The sequence below is a fragment of the Tachypleus tridentatus genome, chromosome 6 (genome assembly GCF_004210375.1).
Source record: "Tachypleus tridentatus isolate NWPU-2018 chromosome 6, ASM421037v1, whole genome shotgun sequence".
Taxonomy (NCBI): domain Eukaryota; kingdom Metazoa; phylum Arthropoda; class Merostomata; order Xiphosura; family Limulidae; genus Tachypleus; species Tachypleus tridentatus.
This window is the reverse complement of record NC_134830.1, coordinates 136,048,256-136,071,100: the sequence shown is the minus strand read 5'-3', so window position 1 is coordinate 136,071,100 and position 22,845 is coordinate 136,048,256. Positions and strand designations below refer to the sequence as shown.

At 34.9% G+C, this 22,845-nt stretch overlaps 1 protein-coding gene across 1 annotated transcript in view; it reads right to left on the bottom strand.

Moving 5' to 3' along the window:
- Positions 1-1,919: 1,919 nt before the first annotated feature.
- LOC143251739 (uncharacterized) overlaps positions 1,920-22,845 on the bottom strand; it is a 48,546-nt gene continuing 27,620 nt past the window's right edge. The window contains exons 5-6 of the mRNA XM_076502983.1: positions 9,924-10,001; positions 1,920-8,254 (exon numbers count right to left, since the gene is read on the bottom strand). The gene's annotated coding sequence lies outside the window, so the exon portion shown is untranslated. The remainder of the gene's footprint in view (positions 8,255-9,923; positions 10,002-22,845) is intronic.

The window sequence follows — 22,845 nt, the reverse complement described above, 5'->3', positions numbered from 1 at the left end:
GTATGTTTAGTCTGTAATGAGCTGGCTTTATGAGTCAAGTAAGGTAGTTATGCAAGCTATGGACGCTGCATTAACAAAAAGAACCAGGAAAAAAAAAAAAACAGTTTGACAACGTTACAGTGTGGGCTGAAGTTACGAAGGATTGACAAGCAACGAGCTTAAAACTTCCTGAAAAGGAAGCCAGCTGGTTCTTTGATGAAATTTCAATAACAAGAATACAAGAGAAGAGGCTGGCGATTCACTTTCTGCACTTATGAACAATGGATTAGTTGGATTGTTTTTGTTATTGCACACGATCATTATAAAATCAAGTATGGGCACAACTTGCTGGTAGTGTGCATGCTATTGGTAGAAGATCATGAAGATGTTAGGAAAAATCTATATAAAAAAGTCGGATCTGTCCCGAGAAAGAAGTTGCCTCTAGACTCCACACATGTTCTCTACAATAACTCAACATATTCATCGCCGTAATGAGACCATCAAATGTTTCTCCTCTGAACCCTTTGTATTCTAATGTCATTATTTCTAAGCATTGGTTGTCATGCTACGTAGTAGAGAGCGAAATGAATATTTAGTAAAAGTGTTAAAGTAAAAAAAAAAACTATTTAAAAAGACGTATTTAGATGCATCCATTAAGTATATGAAAAGCTACTATTAGAAGTGTTATTGAAATCTTAAGTTTCGAACTTTAACTGTAAAGCCTCGAGTTAGTGTCTGTGTGCTCCATTCGCCCACTGTATCCTTACTTTAAATAAAGAAATCATGTAACAACAGGTAGTATTAGTTGAAGCTTCAACAGCTATGCCAAACCAACACTCTGCCCGCTTAACGTTACATAACGTTAATGCAATATTTAATACATTATCGTTTTATAGTGCTGATTCAATCGTCTATTAATAATTAATGTAATCAACAGTTTGAAAGTTATGTACCATTTGTTTGAAGTGAAGCACACAGCTAAACAAAAGGCTATCTGTGCTCTACCCACCACGGGTATCGAAACTCGGTTTCTAGCAGACATCCTGTTGTGCCATTGGGGACAGCTATATATCGATTAATCCTTTTGTTATGACTTTACTTACTTTTTTTTTACAATTTGCAGCTTTTACCGTAATATTTATTTTTAAAACAGGCGTGACGTCTCAATCAATGGTTCCATCATCTTCAAGTACAAATTTTAACGGTAAAGAATGTTTCAGTACTTAATGGTCAACAACCCAACAATGTTTTTATTGGGCCCAGCACGGTAAGGTGGTTAAGATGCTCAATTTCTAATCTGAGGGTCGTGAGTTCGAATCCCTGTCATACCAAACATGCTCGCCCTTTCAGCTGTAGGAGCGTTAAAATATGACGCTGCTTTTTTACCAACGAATAGTGGGATTGATCAAGAGTTGGCGGTGGGTGGTGATGAGTAGCTGCCTTCCCTGCAGTCTTACACTACTAAATCAGGGACGGCTAGCGCAGTTAGCCCTCGTGAAACTTTGCGCGAAATTCAAACATACAAAATGTATTTAAATTCTACAATTGACAGTGGTAACTTTTACACATATACGTATCATGTGTGGAGCTTGCATCACAAGCAAAGTTATGTTTATTGTGCCTGTTCTAAAAATAAATATCTGTTACTCAGTTCTGTAAAAATAGGGTATTTTATACACTAAGAAGTTGGGTAGTGATATCAGTATGATGATGTCATGCGTACTGACATTTAAGTGTTCCGAAACGTTAAGACTTAAATTTACATACCCGCCATTTCGATATCAATACTGTTAAGGCTAATTACTAGTCTTACATTATGTAGCTGAAGGATGAATTTTATACTGAGCCTTGTAAAAAGTTAAAATGTAATTAATTTATTTTGGATAACTTATATTAACTGGATTGAAAACCGAAGTCCTCGCTAATTACAGAAGCATTCGTCAAAGTAAAAAAAAAATTTATTAAAACATTCCTTTAGAAAATTTACGAACAGATACAATGCTAAAAAAATATTTATATATAGATACGCGACAGGTTCCTACATTCACACATGTATATTTACTTCCTTAAAACAGAATACATATTTTTGGAGTAAAAACTTTTGAAACTTTCTAGCATTACTGTTACAAACACGTAATGTTACAGCTTGTCTTTTGCCTTCGATAACTTAACAAATACAAGCTATAACACATTGTTAATGACTAGTTTTTATAACATTATGATAACCACACTTGTGTATTCTAATAATGTTATCATGGCTTTGCTTCGTGTTCCTTAAGAGGAATAAACAGAGAAAACACTAAAAATAGAACTTGCTAAAATAAAAGAAATAAACTTAAATCCCTGTACATGAAGGCAGAACTAATTCAAACAGAAATTCGTTCACAATATAACATACAAATGAGTAATAATGGGAAAGAATGATGGTAACTCCAAACATTTTTTTTTTATGTAAGTCACAAAAACTAGCTTTTGATCAACCAAAGATATCCTACAAACTAATAATTCACTGTACAGTGTTAAAAAAAAGTCTAAATCAGTGATAGAAGATCAAAATTCCAGCTCCCCCACCCACTTATTTTGTGATGACTTTGGCTTGTTTGTTTATAATTAAGCACAAAGGGCTACTGTGCTCTGCGCCCACTATGGGTATCGAAACCCGGTTTCTAGAGTTGTAAGTCTGCAGACATACTGCTGTGACACTGGGGGGGGGGGTAACTTTGGCTTAATTGGCACAAGTGGATGACCATGGTAATACATTCCCAGGGATCGAAATTTTCTCTTTAAACCCGAACATGTCCGTTAAAAAAGTTTGACCGGCACTTTCCCATCTATCACCGGACATCGCGACCGGTGGTCATATTCCTAATATATCGGACACAAATACATCGTCCCCTCAAAAATAAGCCAGGCAAAAGTTGTGTGTGCACAGCCCAAAAATTTTGCTTAAAAGTATATTCTATAATGAGGGGAAAATAACTTGCAAAAGTTAAGATTTAATTTAAGACAAAAAAAGCAAAGTTTAAAAAACGGTCGTGAACGCTCACAAAATACGCTTTTTTAGGTCGCCTTATCCGTGCCGTCCCGGATAGTCACGTGACTGCCAAACATTCACGACGATCTGACCATGGCGTCTGATAGAAAAAAAAAACGGGAAAGTCTCACGATCTATTTCAGTTTGGCTTCACGAGCAAGACTAATGAATCAGAAGACAATACTACGGAACCCCAAGTGAAAAATCGCAAGCTTGTTGAACCAAGCCAAGTTTAATCTACCAAAACTAGCGTAATCGATAACGGGGCAATTGAATTTTCCAAAATACAAATTTACATTTTTTTTTCTATAGAAAGTAATAATGGGTACTAATTCTTTGTACTTGCAGCATTGTCCATATATGGCAAGTTTCCTGACTGGCTTGATTCAATTGTATGCCTGACAGCTGATGGGGCAGCTGTCAATTTTGGCACAAACTTGTCAACAGATTGAAGGTGCAAAAACCTTATTTGATGGAGTTCCACTATGTTAGTCAGAGATGGGAACTTGCAATTAAGAAGACCATCAAGGATATCCCTTACCTTGATAGTATCCAAACCTTTTTAGAAAACCTATGTAGGTTTTATGACAATTCGCCACAGAACTGGGCTGGCCTCAAAGAAGATGGTAAAGCCAACAACATTGTTGTTAGAAAGCCAAAAGGAACAGGAACCCAGTAGATGGCCTACAAAGAGCGTGCTCTGGAGTCAGTTTCTCATAACTGACCAGCTTTAGCAGAGCATTTGTATCAAGTAAAGCTGCACGACAAAGGGGAACATGGACAAAAAGCTGCAGGATTAACAATCCTTAAATTCATCCTGTACATGGACATACCCTTGGCAGTTCTGCCCGTTTTGACATCTCTTAGTCTCAAAATGCAAGATAATTCTGCTACTGTGAACATTGTTTCTGACAAACTCACTGTTTACAAAGAGAAGCTTGGCAATCTGAATCATGTTGAGAGATCCCAGAAAATTGTTAAAGAGCTAACAACATGTGAACAAACTGGCAAGTGGTTACTTAGAGAAAAAGTGATTGTTATAAGTGGTCAGACAAGGGCCAGAGGTTCAAAAAGTGCCACAAAAGAGGGAGTTGCTCAATCCGTGGCTGAAGAAACTGCCATCTTCATAGGTAAAATTGTCACATATCTGAATGAGAGATTTGAAGAATTTGATAAAGATTTTATTGGTGCCTTTCAAATTTTTGAACCAAGCAACTGGCCTAAAAGCAAGGAAGCATTGTCATCTTATGGTCATAATGAACTCCAGACACTACTGGACCACTTTGGTGCTCTGCTAGAAGCTAAGGGTTTCAACAATGCAGCTGATATTTGCCAAGCTGACTTGCATGAGACACTGCTCAAAGCAACAAGACTTGCCAAATCAGATGAGTCCCTGGCTAGTAATGCAAGTGGATTGTGGGCTGGGCCCACATGTTAAGTCAAATTACTGTTGAGGATGGTAAACCTTTCCTTGGATCAACAGTGTAGGTGATTTCCATGTCATCTGCTGAACCAGAACGTGGACTTTCCCAGATGGCAGTTATTAAGGATGACTGACAGTCCAAATTAATAAATGATTCTCTTTATGACTTGATGACAATAAAATTAGCTAAGAATAACACCTGTGATCTTGCAAGCACAGAATTACTGTGCAAGTCTGTAGAATCCTGGTGGAAGGGCAGTAAAAAACTAGACGATTTGTGATTCCACATGGAACTTACACGCATAGAGACAATAGAGATACTGAGTCTACATCAGCTGATGTCTTAGTGCTGGATGACTAAATCTACCAGTTTGACTGATGTGTCATTTTTAATAGATACAAGACTTGTTGCCACTTGGCAAGTTTCACAGTTCAGAAGGACGCGTTCTGCTAAAAATTTAAAATTTTTCTACCCCTGATTTCTCCCTTGTTGGCATGCCAGGTTAACCCTCAGTACCCATCATGCAGCTGGGTAGATTGAAACGACTGGGGAAAAATGTCTTACTCCAAAACACAACACATACTAGCCTTGAACTTGTGATCATCTGACAAGAGTCCAAAGTGCAAAGATACACCAGGAGACATAAGAAAAAAAATCTGTATAGTCAATTAGATCTTTTAGGCATTTACCAATGTAAGAGCAACCATTTGTGATATCTAAATGGTATTTAACAACTTATTTGCACTTAATTAACACAAATCAACAAACTTTGAAATTACTTAAAATGGTAAAATCACCTACTTTTAAACATACAAACAAATATGAAAGCTAAACAATACAGTAGAAGTGATCATAAAGTTAAAAAAATCTAACTTGAGTTAAGGGGCTTTTATTTAATCAAACCTTTAACAAATGAAAGTACTTCATATGTATTACTAGTAATAGTTCTATACATAAAAATTACCGTATACGAGTCTTACACCAGTTCTATACATAAAAATTACCATATAGGAGTCTTACACCTATCAATCATTCACAACTGGTTTAAATATTAACTGTTTTTTAACTAACCAATCAGTTTCATCTTATTGTTGAACTTATTTTAAGACCAAAATAAATCCTTAAAATTCTCTGTAAACTTCTATAAAATGTTGTGAACATTTAAAAAACCTTTTTCTTATATGGACCTTTGAAATTATAAAGAAAATTTAAGTAAATTCAATGTCATTTGGCATCAAACGTTTTCCCAAAATAACCTGGTACTCTATTTTTTAACAGATGCTAAAACTGTCAAAACAATGATAGAGAGTAGTCAACAGACTTCATTACAAGTGTATTACATTATTTTGGCAAATTATTTTTTCAAGGGTTTCAATAAACTTTACTTGAAAGGTTGAATTAGAAACAGTTTCAGAGACAAAATAACCTCAGTGAAATATATTTCCACCTGTTTAACCTGTACTGATGCACATACAGTATTCCTTATGGTCACAATAAATAATTACACACATGTAACTGAAATATGTACATTATCTTATGAAAAATACGTTCCAATATGAAGTACAAGAAAGAAAGAATTGTAAAGGTAGTAAAGTATGAAATTCTAGCACCTGAATAAAGCCTTGGTATGGAAAATATCCTTCAATTTGACATTTACAAGGTTTAACTTTGAATTTCAAAATGTAATTGATAATTTTTACATTAATTGTCTATCCTTCTAAACACATAGCACCAATTCTCATAAGTGATAAAAACGCACAACAGATTTGTTTTAAATATCATAGTTACGATAATGTTTCTGTAATTTTGAAAAAGTTGCACATGTTAACTAATCAATGGAATTTATTCACCATTACCCAACTAGGTTTTAAATTAAGATGTGAAAGATTGGTGTGTAACATTTCACCTGTACACAGACTATTTAAAACATTATTTTTAGAAAACAACTGAAATAGCGATGGTTACTGTACTGTGCCTAATATCCATCAAACGTAGCTTAACTAGATAATGTTTGGAGACGGCTTGAACACGTAATGAAAGAGAACTTTCTAACATGTGTGTGTGTTTTTACAGCAAAGCCACATTGAGCTATCTTCTGTGTTCAACGAGGGAAATCAAACCAATGTTTTTAGCAATGTAAATCCAAAGACTTCCAGCTGTTCTCCTGGGGACACATACAGATGCAAATGTTTAAAAAATACAAAACTATTAATCTAAAACTAAGTCTACATTCTTCAATCAGTGAAAAACATGAACTGGCAGATCATCCTAGTATACAGCTAAACCAAAGGGACCATATGGATTTAAATGCAAGAAGCAATGACATGAAAGCTACCCTTATTCAATATATTTAAACAATAAAAACTGTTACAAACTGCACGACAGATGTGGGAAACCTTCCAAGCTACCCTTGCATCCAACATAGTTAATCTGTTATGAACATCAACCAACTTCTGTTTCTCTCAGATGCTAATTTTGCATCAGTAGTTGTTACAAAATATTTTGCAAACAAATTGAAAAAGGAATTAATTAGTGTGACATTGAGAAAACATCTTCTGGTTGAGAGAAAAAAATATTCCTCTACATCCTGTTTCCAATTAATCCAATCTGTATACACAAACCAATCTTTAAAACAACTTTTACTTTTATAAGTATCACATACCAACTAGTGCTATGACCTTCAAAGTACAATAAATAATTTGTTTTTCTCTGTGTAGCATTACACTACTTTTGGGACAACACTGAATTTTCTACTTTTAACTCAAAATATATAAATTAACAGAAGAAATATTAATGAATTACCCAGGATTAATTTTCTGATTCAAAGTATGACACTGAAAAAATGTCAAACTGGAAATGAACTCAACATCTGAAGGCTTAGGGTTCATAGTTTTAAAATTAATTGAGCCTGTTTCTGTAACATGTGCCACACTAATCTAATTAACACTGTAAAACTATACATGCTATACAAAGAAGAAAGATTATTTGTAATAAGTAATAAAACTTAGTTTTTATTAATAATTATGTATTTCTTTAATAGAAACTGTCTACAACAAGAAGTTGCCATCCATTCAAACAAATTCCATCATGAATACTGTACCATAACAATATCTACAAGCAACATTAAATACACTGGTATTTTGGTGTATCAATATGTATTTACATTTATGAACTATTAATGGTGTATGGACACAGTTTGTTTCTCTTATGTTAATCTTCCTGTAACACAATGACGAACTTTCCATCAATCAGTGCACTTTAAGTCTTTAAAGTATAGTTGTCTTCAAGCACTTTAAATAACTACAGCTGTTGACATATGAACTTTTTTTGTAAGAGTACTCAAGATTTCTGCTTCTGAAAAAAATTGAAGGAAATGGTAGCACTTTCAGGTAATAAAATTGTAGCACCAGATACATGTAACATTCATTAAAATTGAAACAAGTATGGTAATTCACAGTTTTATGACAGTAAAAATGATTTGTGCCAACAATGCTAGCTTCTCTGTATTCCGAAACTTCTCTGACTTTCGTTTCCATTTGCACTGTTGAACTAACACCATCCAACAGACAGAAGACGTGGAAACTACATTCTTAAAAATCCATTATCTTAACACTAACCTTAAATCTTGAAGAAACCTAATACTTTGGTGACCTTTTCAAAATTAAAAAAAAATAAATACTCATTTGAGTGGACAAATTATTCAGCCTTTGTAGTTTATGAACACAGCAACATCAACTACATCCGTCACGATCAAACACCTTATTCAGTTTTGTAAATGTTCACATTCTCGGAAGTGTTTCATTGCCCAGTACGTTTTCTGAAAATATCAAAAAATAACTGTCAGAAATTTCAATGAAACAATTAATTCTAAAGCACCATATTCCATATATATCATATTTATCAGAATTTCACAGCATACAAAATGATTAAGGATCTCCTAAACAGCACTCACCACTACTCTCTTTTCTTGTTATAGGAAAATTTCTCTGTTGTTCTTTGTAGCAGCACAACTGGTTTATTTTGAAATTTTTTTTTGCAAAGCTACTCGAGGGCTGTCTAAACTAGTCATTCTTAATTTGGAAGTGAAAGACTACAGACAAGCCAGATAGTAATCTTCACCCATTGACAACTCTACTACTCTTACCCAAGAATAGTGGGATTAACAGCTGAAAGAACAAGAATGTTTTGTGTGACAGGGATTTGAACCCATAACCCCTCAGATTGTGTGGGGCACACTAACCACCCAGATATACCAGGCCAGCACCACAATACACCTTGAAATATACAATAGCAATATTTTATGATAAATGGTCAAATGAGCATTTGTGTTTTAATAGCCATCAAATTCTGTCAGAATAGTGTAGAACTGTTGGAAGAAAATGCTTCTATTGTAATGTCAACTGGAAATCCTTTTCTTTTTGCTACAACCGAAGGGTTTCTACAGAATCTAGCTGATAAGAATTTGATGAAAGTTTTTAATACATAACCTGAAGTAACCTTACAAAACAGTTCTATGATTACTGTAGTCAACTAGTCACCTACACCACAATAGTTTATCTGATGACACTACAGTCATTAATTATAAAAACAGTGACACTATGGAAGTTGCATCATAGAACTTGCACGTGTGCAATATTTGCAAGTCCAAGTGTAGTGTAGTTTCAGCAAGCAACAAGTCAAATCCAAACCAATTTTGAGACTTTACTAATTAATTAACCATCTGTTCAATAACTGGTCATAATCAGTTATTTTAACAATATGGTTAACAACAACAAAAAATGAAATTACAATTCTCATGAGTTGACTAAAACAACCTTACATAGCTGCTAATTGTACAGTCCATTTTGTAGCTTTAAGCTCAACAACAAAGAAATAGAACAGCAATATTTAAGTTAGTGAGATAATTGAAATAATTGAAAGTAACAGTTATGGGAAACCATAACCTTGATTAGTTAATTACTTTTGTGAGTTGCAACTCTAATTATACTGAAGAAACTTTAATTAAATGAATAAAATAACAATGAGAAATATTTCTGTTACTGAACAGTTGGAATAATGGACAAACAGTAATAATTAGATACATTTAAAAATTAATTACGTGACTAATAAATTCAACCACAGTTCAGGTTACCGAGTTGTTGGAAAAAATAAATGCTAGTGGATTATTTTTGTGACATTCTGTATACTTAGGACTTTAAATGACAACAATAACTGATGCTTGATCAACCAGCTCTATACCATAATTGATGTGTACCAATAAAACAGAATCATCAAGTATTTTTAGGACTAATGATTAATAGAAATAAAAAATTTTCACAAAAGCTTTGAGATTTGTTGTTTATTACTACAGAAACGTAGATATGACCATGAAAAGTGCATAATATAAACATTAATTCACTTAACTCTGAATCAAGGAATTTATTTCATTAGATGTCTTTAACAAATAATTATTCAACTGACAGATTAGTTAGAAAACAAATACTTACAGCACATGCTTCTCCACAGTAAGAAACTTTGGAGCAGGCTGAACAAACGTTTCTAGCTTGTTTCCCACACAACGTACACTGGAAAACCAATACTAGAATCAACATTTCTTCAACAACTCAGTTATAAGAAAAAAAAAAAAGAGAAATATCTTTCAAAATTTGTAGTGAATACCGTAAAGATTTACACATTTTAATAAACAGTTTAGAAAACATTACCTTCATATCCCAGATATATGAGAATGTTTTAAAATTTTAACCAACATTTCCCCTTTGTAGCTTCATTAGGGTTAGCACATACAACTGTATGTACTGACCCCAACGAAGCTGTAAAAGAGAAGAGTTAAGCATAGAGCTTTATAGCTGAGAAGTACACTAGTTTACATAAACAGTTATATATGTATAACAGTAATGATTTAAACCTCAGTAACATAAAGGTCAAGAAATCTAGTGATAATTTGTCATCCAGAGGTATACAACATTAAAAGTCCTGCCATTTGCTATGTTGCTGTCCAAATCTCAGAATACTCTTTATAAACAGCCCACATCTACCAGCAAGTACAATTAATTTGTGATTATGTCCATATCAATATCTTTAATGTAAATACAAAGGAATAATGGTAAAAACTCCCACCATGGAACTCTGAGACACACCACTTGTGATACATGTCCCATTAGATTAATCTCCAGTACTAACAACTTTTCACAGGATCCCTTAAACTGAGGGATCCTTTTCTGTGGCACCCTATCATAATCTTTCTGTAGATCCAAGTAAACCAATTCACTTTCCCCATTAGATAAGAACTACATAAAAGTGAGTAAAGCAGAATTATCCTTTGAAATCAAACTATCATTATAAGACCAAATTTTACAACTTAATCCTATGATACTGCACTATACCTCTTATCATTGTCTGTAAAATATCTTTAATCACCTTCTTTCTGTTCCATAATAATTTATCAAAAAGAGGCAATTCATATACCTCGTCCTTCACTTATATTAAAGCTCCAGGGGAAACATTACAAAGTTCAGAAACATTATTTAATTCCAAACTGAAAACTGATGAAAAAATTATTGAAAGTTCACAATTTCAAAAATACAAAACAAAAAAAACTCTCATCTCTCACTTTTCCTATTTCTTACACACCCGAAGACCCCATTTTTATAACATTACTACAAAATCATTTGTTCTGTCCATTTATCAAAATAGCCTATCCTGAATTTAAAAAATTTTCATGAAAAATTTCCACATTTATTCAGCATCCATCAAATCAACTTCTGCTTCAGAGCCAAGTTTCATCACTGAAACATTGGAGATAAAATTGTGTTATCCTTCATGTTAACATCTAGCAATTGTTAAATCTAATTATACTGTGTCCACCAATAACAAGATGTTCCTTACATCAGCACAGTACTCCATAAAATGTAAACAATAGTTCTGCTTTATGACTGCATCTCCCTAGTTGGTTCCTAAAACGTTTAGTGAAGGAAAAACAACTTTAATATCTCACAAAATAACAAGATGCCCCCTCCTTGTTAGACACCAAATTTTTCAAATCAATATGATTAAAATTAAAATCTTTCATTACTGTTACCTCTAAGTGAAAGAAAATCCTTCTTTTTAAATCTCTGTTGGACTGCTTACCCAAGTCTCAAGTTATATTAACTTATTCTAAACTGTTATTTTCTGTACAGACAAATGAGATATCTGAAATGTGGAAAATTATACAAAGGATAGGACAGAAGAAATGTTTGGGTAGTTCAACACAGATAATATGCCAGATAGCATATTGTATATTTATTTTATGATTCAAGCTCTGTTTATCATTTATTATTTCCTTCAATAGTTTAGTTTATTTTAAATCATTTATATTTTGAGTCAATATATGTAGTATGGTGAAACTGACACCAGCTTCTCTAGAAGTGATATACAAGTACTATTAATGTGATGGATAAGTATCTGAATTTATGGTCACATAAGGTTGTACTCATGTGACCTACTCTGTAAATAAATACCCTGCCAGAAGCTTCATTAAGACAGATTCACAAGACAGTCATTGCTATTTTTCACTCAGTATTATCACTAATATTGAAACGTATCATTGGAATATTGTATATATTTTTTATTCCTATTTGGAATTTGGAATTAAGTTTTTTTTCTTTCTGGTTCTTTTTCATGATTCCAATATTATTTATTTATTAACATCTATGGTAAATTGTTTATTAATGTTAGTGTGAAGTCACTGCTAGGCACATGTTTATTAATTGTGTTTTCTTAAGTGTTGAATTCTTCTACAAGTGTTGTTATTGTAAATTGTTTTTGTTTTCCTTGTGTGTGTTGGATATAAAGTGGTTTAATAATATAGGGAAAATAAGAAGTACTGACTGATTGTTTCAAGGTTATGACATCAACTATGAAAGAAACTAATCAGTGACCCGAGTAGCACTTGTCACTTTGATCAAAAGCAATATTTCTTGCAACGTATAGATCTTTAGAATTAAACAGTCTGGTATACAATCTCAAAGTATGTAATTTAAAGGTAGATCTAATAAGAAAAACAATCCAGCATTCAAAGCAAGCACACATGCATATTGCGATTGTGTTTTAACAAAGATTGGCTACTTAATAATTTTACTTTATATCCACTCTCTTTACTTCACTTGAACAGTTATACACAAGTGTTTTGGGGAATGGGAGATCTCTTCTAGATGTTGGGCATCTGTAGATGCTGCAAAAATTCATGACTTCCATGTCATTGAAGTACACAAGTCAATCAGAAGAGCTGCCAATATTTAATGCATTCAGAATAGCTGATTATGCTCTTCCCCTGAAGACTGATCTCAGTGCAAAAGAAATACTAAGAATTGCAGCAATAGTGTGAAATCATCAGTCAAGTCAGAAACCAAATGGGATGGTCTATATTGAACTCTCACACTTTGTTAACCAAACTGACCCATACTCTGATCATATCTGTCCCAGAATATTGAAGTGACTAGAGATGTTCATTTGTGAACAATATTTGCCTTTAGATTGTTGGCACGGAACGGAAAAGTAAATAGGGATGTGGTAAGCCTCCCAGAGCTGGGTAATTTATTACTAAGACAACCACGGCCTACAGAAGTACTTGGGACCATGAACACACAAAGGACAAGTTGCTATGCAAACCCTGTTCTTTTGACACCCTTCAGGAGCATGAGTGTAGCACTGATTAGTGCTGGAATTTCAAGGGTACCTACATGACACTGACTATGATTCTGAAGATATCATGGTCAAGTGATGACTAGGAAGTTCTGAAAGAGAAGATATAGTTGTAATCATGGGTCCTTACAAACCACATCACTCTACCAACATTCAATGGTAAAGTGCAGAGGATTTAATGCAGGTAAATGTTGTGGTAGGTGGACTTTGAGCAGGATGTGCAACATCTAGTTCAGAGTTTAAACAATTCAGCTCTCAACTCTAGTGAGCACCTGAGTTAGAAGCAACTATGAAACTGTAAGACAGTTATTATTAAATTACTCTACAAGTTGGCCAGGTGGAAAACAGATCAATCCATCAAGCCAAGTAGAAATCTTGGTTGTAAAAGACAATACAAAAAGCTGGATCACTTATGAAAATAATCTTCAACATTTACTAAGATGTATTTACTGAATTTTTTGAAAAAGCTACCAAACAAAATCCTGTGGGGCCACCTGGATTAAGTGATCTCATGTTAACTGAAACAGTTTCCATCAAGATGCAATCAAATTAGCTGCAACAAAGGAAGAAACCTGTAATAACTGCAGTAACCTCACCTCAAACATACCGTCTCACCACGAGACCAGCACTGTAGCAGGTTCAAACAAGGCTAAGGATTAACCTGGCACTGCATGCAACCATATCTAGTCTTCTTATACTTTCTATATTACATCTTATTTTACTGGCAACTCTGCCAATACAACATCCTGCTTTGTCTGTAAATGACTGGGGTCACCACACAGCAGCAACATAGAGAAGGCTATCAATTTTGACTGATGGCACAACAGGTACAGGAGAGCTAACTGGTACAACTCCAGGAAACTAGAAAAGTTCAATTCTCACTTCGCCACCAATGTGGAGAAGCATAACGAACAACTTACACCAAAAGCTGTGGTGATAAATCAAATTCTCAGATTGAGTGATTCTTAGAATGTGCCAGTCGAATAATAAAGAAACAGCTTAGAAATCCTAACAGTAGCAGTCAGAATAGTAGTAGATCTCATGGTATATTACACACTCCAAACAAAACTACTACTACTACAGCCAGTAAATATGAACTTTGTTCTGTCCATAGTAGATGACCTAAATGTGAATGAAGCACTCAGTGCTCCAGCTATGTCTAGGAGCCATCACTTACAGAATGTAGTTGTCACCAACCTCATTTCTGGTATCAGCACATGCACATACTACAGAGCTTATCAATCAAACTCAACTGTGCAACTGATGACCTATGGGAACATTCACACAAATTGGTTAGATTGAGCCCAAGACCACTAAAATACACAAATATACTATAAAACTTTGAATTTAAGACACCCTCTAATTTAAGATTCACCCCTTTTAAAAAAGGATTTTCAGGGAAAAAAAAAAAGATAATTAGAAAGCAGTAAATATGTTTTAAAATAGTTTATTAATGAATCAAAAATGTTAATTCTTTTAAAATAAAAAAATACACAGGAAATTTTAAATTTTCATCACAATAATGTTTCTTCCTGCCTTTATTTAATCAGAATGCTACTCTGATGTTTCTTCCGACTCACTTATATTCAAAAGCTGAGGCACCTTCATCGCTTGATTCACTACTGTTCCAAAAAATATAGTCTTGTGTTCCAGCTTTTGCATTGGATAAACAACATTTTAAAAATGATTTTCTAACAATATTATCTGACACTTCTTTACAAGCTTTTGAAATCCATTCCACAAGTGTTAAAGTATGATTGCCTTTATTCAGCCAAGCATCATAATGCTTATGGATATAATCTTTGAATGACTTCTTAATGGACACATCAAGAGGTTGTAACTAACCTGTCATTCTGCCAGTAATTACCATCAGATCATTGCTACTGTTCCTTAACCTATTCTTGAATTTACTGGAGAGATGGCCATGAAATGCATTCATTAAAAACATGTTCTGTTGCTTTAATAATGTACCAGACCGACATTTCTATATACATCCCAACCACTCTTCTGTTACATCTTTGCAACAGTTTTCTTGTGGTAATGTTTTTCTGTTTAATATGACATATGGTGGTAATTTATTTCTATCTGCAGTAACACATAGCATGACACACTCTTAACTTTCCATAATCAGTGGTTTTGACTGTCACCTGTTTTTTCTCCTTTGGCATTTTACAGTGTAGTTGCATGGCATGTTAAAAAAAACTGCCGTTTAAATCTGTATTACCAATATGGTTTAGGGAATATTGATTCCTTTAGCATAGACCAATAACATAACATTAATATTCAATAAGTTTTGTTTTAAAATCTGATGGCAATTTCTGACTAATTGTTGTCCTTCACCTTAATGATAAACCTTCTCTTTTCATAAATTTCTCACACCAGCCACAACTAGCCTTGAAAGAAACATCAACTATTTCCTGCACATTCTTTTGCTTTTAACATTTAAGACTTCTTTTGTTACAAGCAGTTCTTTATTTTGTAACTCTCTAAAATGCTTTAAAACAGCAGCAGTTTCAGGATGTCTTCCTCTCCTTGGGCCAGAAAATGACATTGTACTTTACATACCATGCCAACAATGTACATTGGCCTCACCTACTGTATACTTTTTACCAGTTGCGTGATTCCCAATCTGTTCGGTGCACAAAATAACTTTACTTTTACATTTCACATTGTATGTAAAATGCTTTTCCATGGGTAAAAAACTCAATAGAAAATAAAAAACACAATAAAATATTGGGTTGAGGAATAATTCGTGAGCGTTTTTTCAAGTTAAAAAAATATATTCATAAATAAAACGCTTTTGCAAAATATTTCATGTCATTTGGTAGATAATTTTTTGCTCTAATAGATGGTGTGTTTGATTTTCATATGTCTTTAATTTTTGCTTTCATTTTCAGCTCATTAAATGGAATGTCAAGTAGACAAAATCGAGCGTTTTCGACACCATCTGCTTTTTGCATTTAATTTCTTGCAATTTTGTTTACAACAATGCATACTATATACCTAGGTATTACATGAAATAAAGTATCATAATAAATGTTTTGGGTGTAATGTGTTCATGCATTGAAGTATTGTATAGTCTTGCATGTAATGCTTGAATGAAATTATTTAAAAACGCTTACGAATTATTCCTCAACCTAATAGCATCTGAACAACAGGAAAGTCAGACTGAGGATGGCGATATCCACCTACATCGCTAGAGGCACTGACATCAGCATATTTGAAGTTTTGTACTTTTTTTTAGTCTAAGTTCTTTTTAAAATATAGTCCAATCTATTTGTTAATGCAGGATCTTTAAAAAATCTTTGAAGATTATGTTTTTGAAACTTTCAAAGAGTGAAAAAAGGTGCATCTTAAATTCAAAGTCATGAAGTATGTGGAATAGAAAATGACAGTATCCCTTCATTTGCACAAGTAATTTTCTGTGGTTTAATTTGAACAGTGTAATTAATATATTGGTGCTGTGTAATACAGTTAAAGTTCACACCTCAGGTTAACTATATTTCCTGTCCATTAGCTCAAGTACTTATCTCTCCAAGAGGGGATGAGATGCCATTATTCTGTAGTTACACACAATCAGTTCAGTTAAAAGTTGCACCTGAAAGTACACAAGTTGTTCTCAGCACAACTGAGATTGCATGTGTTAGACAAATTAGATTGAATCAAATAACAACAATGGACTTTCCAGTGGTGTATGTTAATATACTTGAGCAACCAGAAAGTAAACTGATTCAAACAATAATCACAAACAGTGGACCAAAGCAAGTACTAATTTGTAAATGGGAAGATGTTCCTAAGTAAAAGAAATGTAAATGTTAGTGGATTATAAAAAGATATTCAACAACATTGGTATCGCTTAACCCAAGTCACCTTAGGTGTAGGCACAAGTTTTTCAGTCTTGGTCCCCTTCTTTTCTCACTGAAAACAGTTTACATAACAACCATATGGTTGTGGAGGAAGTGGATCTAAGTTGAAGGATAAGGATGCTGGCTGCTGTCATTCCAATAACAACAGAGGGCAGAATGGCTATTAAGGCACTGGTCAAGCACAGACCCAATGAAGCCTGTGGACAAAGTCAACTGGGTGATTAGAGAATGAATAAATATGAACCCTGAAAAATGTTACTTCACTAGGATAAACTTTTGATTACTTGGCTGTAACAGGATAGTTATAATCCTCTTCCAACCTATACATTATCTGACCTTCTAAACTATTGGACTTCATCTAAAAGCATTTTCAACCTGGACTTTTACTAATAATGTCAAGTCCTCGATTATTTAGCTCTCTTCTTTTCAACAAGCTGATGGTATCGTATTATTTAGTGTTCTTGCCAAGTCAGTTTTTAAGCTGGCTATGAAATCTCCCAGGGACTAAAGGTCCACAGTTTGATTAGGATCCACTCCGAGTTCAACTCCTCACCACTATAGCAAAGAAATAAATCAATAATCCACAACTTCTGTACACTGGTTGAACCAAGACTGCAAGTGGCTTAGTCACTACAACCAATGGAAACAACTTCTGCAGTAAAGCACGAGTTGAAAAGGATGTCTCAACGTCAGGAGCCTATTGTATGGCATCCATTTAGGGTACATTTACAAACAGTGCAACTGAGTCACCAGATGGATTCAGCTCTGTCAGGATCACTGCATTCAAAAGTCCTAAGAAGACCCTATCAATGTTTAAAATTGTCTTTAAGAGCAATCAAATACAGGGGAAAGGGATCAAAATACTGGTTGATGAGATCTTTTGACAAAATAGTGGAGTCTCCAACCTCCAAGGGATGTTTTAGAAGTCCTCAGAGCTAGGCTGCAGTATAAGTCTCATCAATATTCATAATGCTCCAGGCAGCAAAACTGAGGACCTGTCCAGTGAATGAAGGAGTCTCAATTCCCAAATCTCCCATGTCACCACTAAAATTTAGTAAGGAGCTTTTCAACACCAGTGGTTGAACCACAAATATTCTAAGTGTCACAGTTCAATCAAGGGTACTGTTTCAATTCACATCACCTACCACCATCACTAATCATCTTACTCTATAGAAAATTTCCATTTTTAAGCTGCATTTCCAGAAATTACCACAAGCTGGACCAAGAAAAGAGGCCTGTATAACAAGGCTGAACTGATATCTGTGGGAAATGTTTCCACTGCATTTCAAAAATGAAGTAAGCAGCATGTGAACCAAGCTAGCAAACGTACAATTGGTCTTAGTCAAAGCACAATATACCACCAGAGTTATAGCATCCACATTAACAGATTTGTTCTTGGGAATGAAGTGCTATACAAGGCTGGGGGTCTTGTAGTTGCTCAAATAAGTGTACATATTACTACTTATCTCTGCATTTTGTCTTTTATTTTTTTATGTATTATTTAATGAAAAATGAAAAACTACATATTTTGTCAAGTTAACATTTTTCCTATACTGAAAATATATTTCCAATAGATACGCTGCTGGTCAAAATCTTAAGGCTAATAAACAAAGAAAATATATGCATTTTGCATTCTTAGACTTAAGATTTTCATTTTCCCTTTTATTATTTTCATCTTTCCAAGCTCTACTCAAATAAGTGGTTGAGTCTAACAATGCAAAATATATATTTTTTTCTTTATGTTCATTGTCCTTGAGATTTTGGCCAGTAGTGTACCTCTCTCACAAAATAGCTTCTTAACTTGTGCTATCCTCTTTATGTGCAATTTTCACTCACCACTAGCCTTAATGCTAACACTAACACTCACACAATTTCTGTGTAATAGCTGCACTGTTGCATGCAAATGAGCATCCACAATACAGGAGTGCAAAACACCCTCCATAGCACAGCTGACTCCCTATATACTGTCTCATAAAGAATCAGACAAAATCTGGAGTGTGCTGATGAGCAACATAAAATTGGCAGACTGAATTTGACACAGAATGGATTGAGAAAGAAGAAGAGGTGTGGGAAGGAACTGAAGGAAGTTCAAGTTCACAAACTCCAGTTGAGCAGGCCAGAATGAAATGACTGGGATTTGACATGGAATGGCTTTGATAAAAGAGAAAACACAATGAAGAAGACAGAAAGATAAGCATAAAAGTAGACTTATTCAATCCTGACTGAAAACTTCCACCACTGAGAAAGCCAAAGGGTGTGGAAGTGGAGGCTAAAAGAAGGTCAGTTTGGTATTAAAATACATCTGGAATAGGGGTACCAAACAGATGACATAATCATCAAAACACCTGAGGAGCAAAATGCATTTTGCAGGAAGAAATATGACAGGTTGAGATAGTAAGGTAAGTAAGCATTTCATGTTTATTGGCACAAAGCTACTAGGGTATCTGTACCAAACAAGATGCAGTACACAATAATTGTATAAGGATATGAAGGTAAAGATATATAAAATATGTAAAATTAAGACCTGCCAGGAAGACTAAACCATTAAGTTCAAACATGCTGTCAGTCACCTGAAGTTGGCCTTTCGAGTCCTTGGTTCAGGTCAAAATAAAATTAAAATGTGTAAAAGAAATCATGCTAAAATAATGTATAGTCCAATAAAACCTTAAATTAAGTTAAAAAGACCAATGGCTCTTAAAAATGTAAAAACATGAGTGAGGCAGCCAGTATCACCTATGACACTGGCTAATGTCAAGGGCAAACCTACCATAAAAATATGTTTAAAATGGCATCGTTGTTCTTGGTTGTAATGACGGCATGATAATAAAATATGTACGATTGTGACCCGAGTGCCACACAGACTACACATTGGTGCATAAGGACCAGATAAAAGGAAGTGGTGAATTAAAAAACTGTTACCAATGTGCAGCCTAGTTAAAACAAGTTCCTCTCTTTGATCTTTACAGAAACAAGATGACCAAAGAGCTAAAGAAGGTTTGATTTGAAAAAGCTTATTATTTCATTGCTCCCTCCAGGTCGACTGCCAACTGGTGTATAGTCAGGTTTTGATAACTGGACCATAGTCCATGTATGGAACAGGGATGGTGGTGACAGAGCCAGAGTAGATAGACTTTGCCATTCTGTCAGCTAGCTCATTCCCACAAACACCAACACAACCCTGTATCCATAAAAACTGGACAGAGATAGATGATAGAGAGAGACAGGCCAGTTTGTTTTGGATATTGATAAGAATAGAATAGTAACTAACATGGAATGATGTCAGGGCCAATAGACAGCTGAGTGAATCAGTATAGATCGTACAATTTGTATATTGCATAGTTTCAATATGATTCAGGGCAAGAGAAATGACATACAATTAGGCAATGAACACAGAAACTGTAGAGGGGATTCTGTGTGCTACAACCGAACTGTAACAAACCATGGCAGAACCTACAGAGTCACCTGATTTTGAACCATCCCTACATATGGGAATGGATGGTTTGAAAGATGTTCAGCAAATAATGAGAGATATTTACAATCGGGAGTACTGGCCTTCCTCAGATGACTAAAAGATAGGTCACAGTTGGGGATAGTAATTAGCCATGGTGGAAGAGTCCAAACTGTTGATACTGCTATGCTATTCAAAGATATATCCAATTTTTTTACTTGTGCCCAAATACGAAGGCTAAAAGAAACAATGGTAGATTTTCTATTATAGAAAAGTGTGGCCCACTGAGAATGGAAAACACAACTCCAAGTAGTATGCCATGGTAAAGAGCAAAATTTAGAAGCATACATAAGAGACAGTTGCAAATGGCAAATATACAGAGGATGTTCATGGGACTCCACATACAAACTTTGGAGTAAAGAAGTACGAAAGGCCCTACTGCAAAGCCAAAGCCCTTGATGGTGGATAGGATCCAGCATTTTCAGTGCTGAGTTTTTGGCAGAATCATAAACCATAGACCCATAGTCCAGTTTGGATCAGGATAAGAGCACAATAAATTTTAAGCATGGAGTATCGATCCACTCCCCAAGAGGTGAAAGAGAAGATACAGAGGATGTTCAGTGCTCTTATACATTTGACAAGAAGTTGCTTGATATGGGAAATAAAGTTTAATTTACAGTCCAATATAAGACCTAAGAACTTTGCCTCAGGAATGACAGGAAGTACAACATCATCAATACGAAGTTCTGGAGCTAGATAAATACCCCATAGGTGGCAGAAATGTACAAAACAGTTTTAGAGAGAGAAAGTTGAAAACCATTTGCTTTGGTCCACTTAAGTACATGATTGATTGCAGTTTGTAGCTGCTGCTCAATAAACTTCATATTTGATGACTGACATGAGATGTGAAAGTCATCAACGAAAAGATCTTTTGCAACTGTACGAGGTAGCTGTTCACTGATGGCATTAATCTTTATTATGAAAAGTGTGACACTAAGAACACAACCCCGAAGGACTCCAAGTTCCTGTGGGAAAAAAACCGGAAAGCATTGAGCCCACACGGACCTGAAATCGGCAGTTCATTAAAAAATGCTTAATAAAAAGTGGCAAATTGCCATGCAATCCATATGAGTGGATAGAAATAAGGGGAGTGGATAGAAACAAGATGTCACTTGAAAAAGGCTTCTCTAACTGATGTTTCAAGGTGAATTAAGTGGTCTATCGTGGAGCATTGTCTTCAAAACCCACACTGAGGGGGCGAGACAAGATTGTTTGGCCCAAGGAACCAAACAAGAAGAGCATTAATCATTCTCTCTAAGGTCTTACTGAGACAACTCGTCAAAGCAATGGGATGGTAATTCAAAGGAATCTTTGGATCCTTCCTAGGTTTAAGAATAGGGAGTACAATAGCTTGGCACTAAGCATCACAAAAAGATATTCTCCTGCCATATCCAGTTAAAGATAGCCAGGAGAATAGTAAGAGAGGAAGGAGAAAGGTGGCATACCATCTCATAATATATATCATCAGGTCAAACTGATGTATTGCCAGACTGATAAAGCATAACTTTTAAGTTCCACCAGTGTAATAGGGCAATTTTAGTCATAGGGATGATCACTCAAAAAAGAAAGAAGCAGATGTTCAACTTGTGTTTTAATAGCTAAGAAGGAAGGGGATGAGTTAGAAGAGCCAAATATAACATTCACCAAAAGTATTGGCAATGCTCTGAGCATCAGAAACTTCATAGCCATTAAATATTATGATAGAGAGGGGAAGTAGAAGTATACCATCCACTCACCTTCTGGATCTTGTCCAATATGACTTTTGAACTAGTGGTTAAAGAAATGCTGGAGAGATATTTAATCCAAGATTACTTCTGGCTTTGACGTCTACCTCTCCCAGCCCGTGCACAGGCTTGCTGAAATGCAATGCAGTTTGTAAGCATGGGATATCTACGAAATTTTTCCCAAGCTTTTCATGTGATAGAATAAGCAGAGTTCCACTACGGGCAGGGATGCTTTGGGAAAGATGTCAAGGTTTGGGGGATGCACTGACCAGTTGCTTGGACAATACAGTTATTGTTACTACACAATAATCTATCGATGATTTACATAAGAGAACAGTGAAAGAGGGTCAGTAGGCCTGGTCCAACTTTCACTGAGACATATGGGTCAGGTGGCACTGACCACAGCCAATCTCTTAATATGATAGGAAAATAATCACTACCCTGTGGATTGATGTCAACCACCCAAGAAAAGCAAGTGAAAAGCAAAGGGGAAAAGATAGAAAGATCTATAGCAGTAAATGACTGACTGGGTGCATGAAAATAAGTGTAAGAGCCAGTGTTAAAGAGAGACAAGTTGTGATTCAGGAGCATATGCCATATAGCACAACCCCTCACATCAATACTAGAA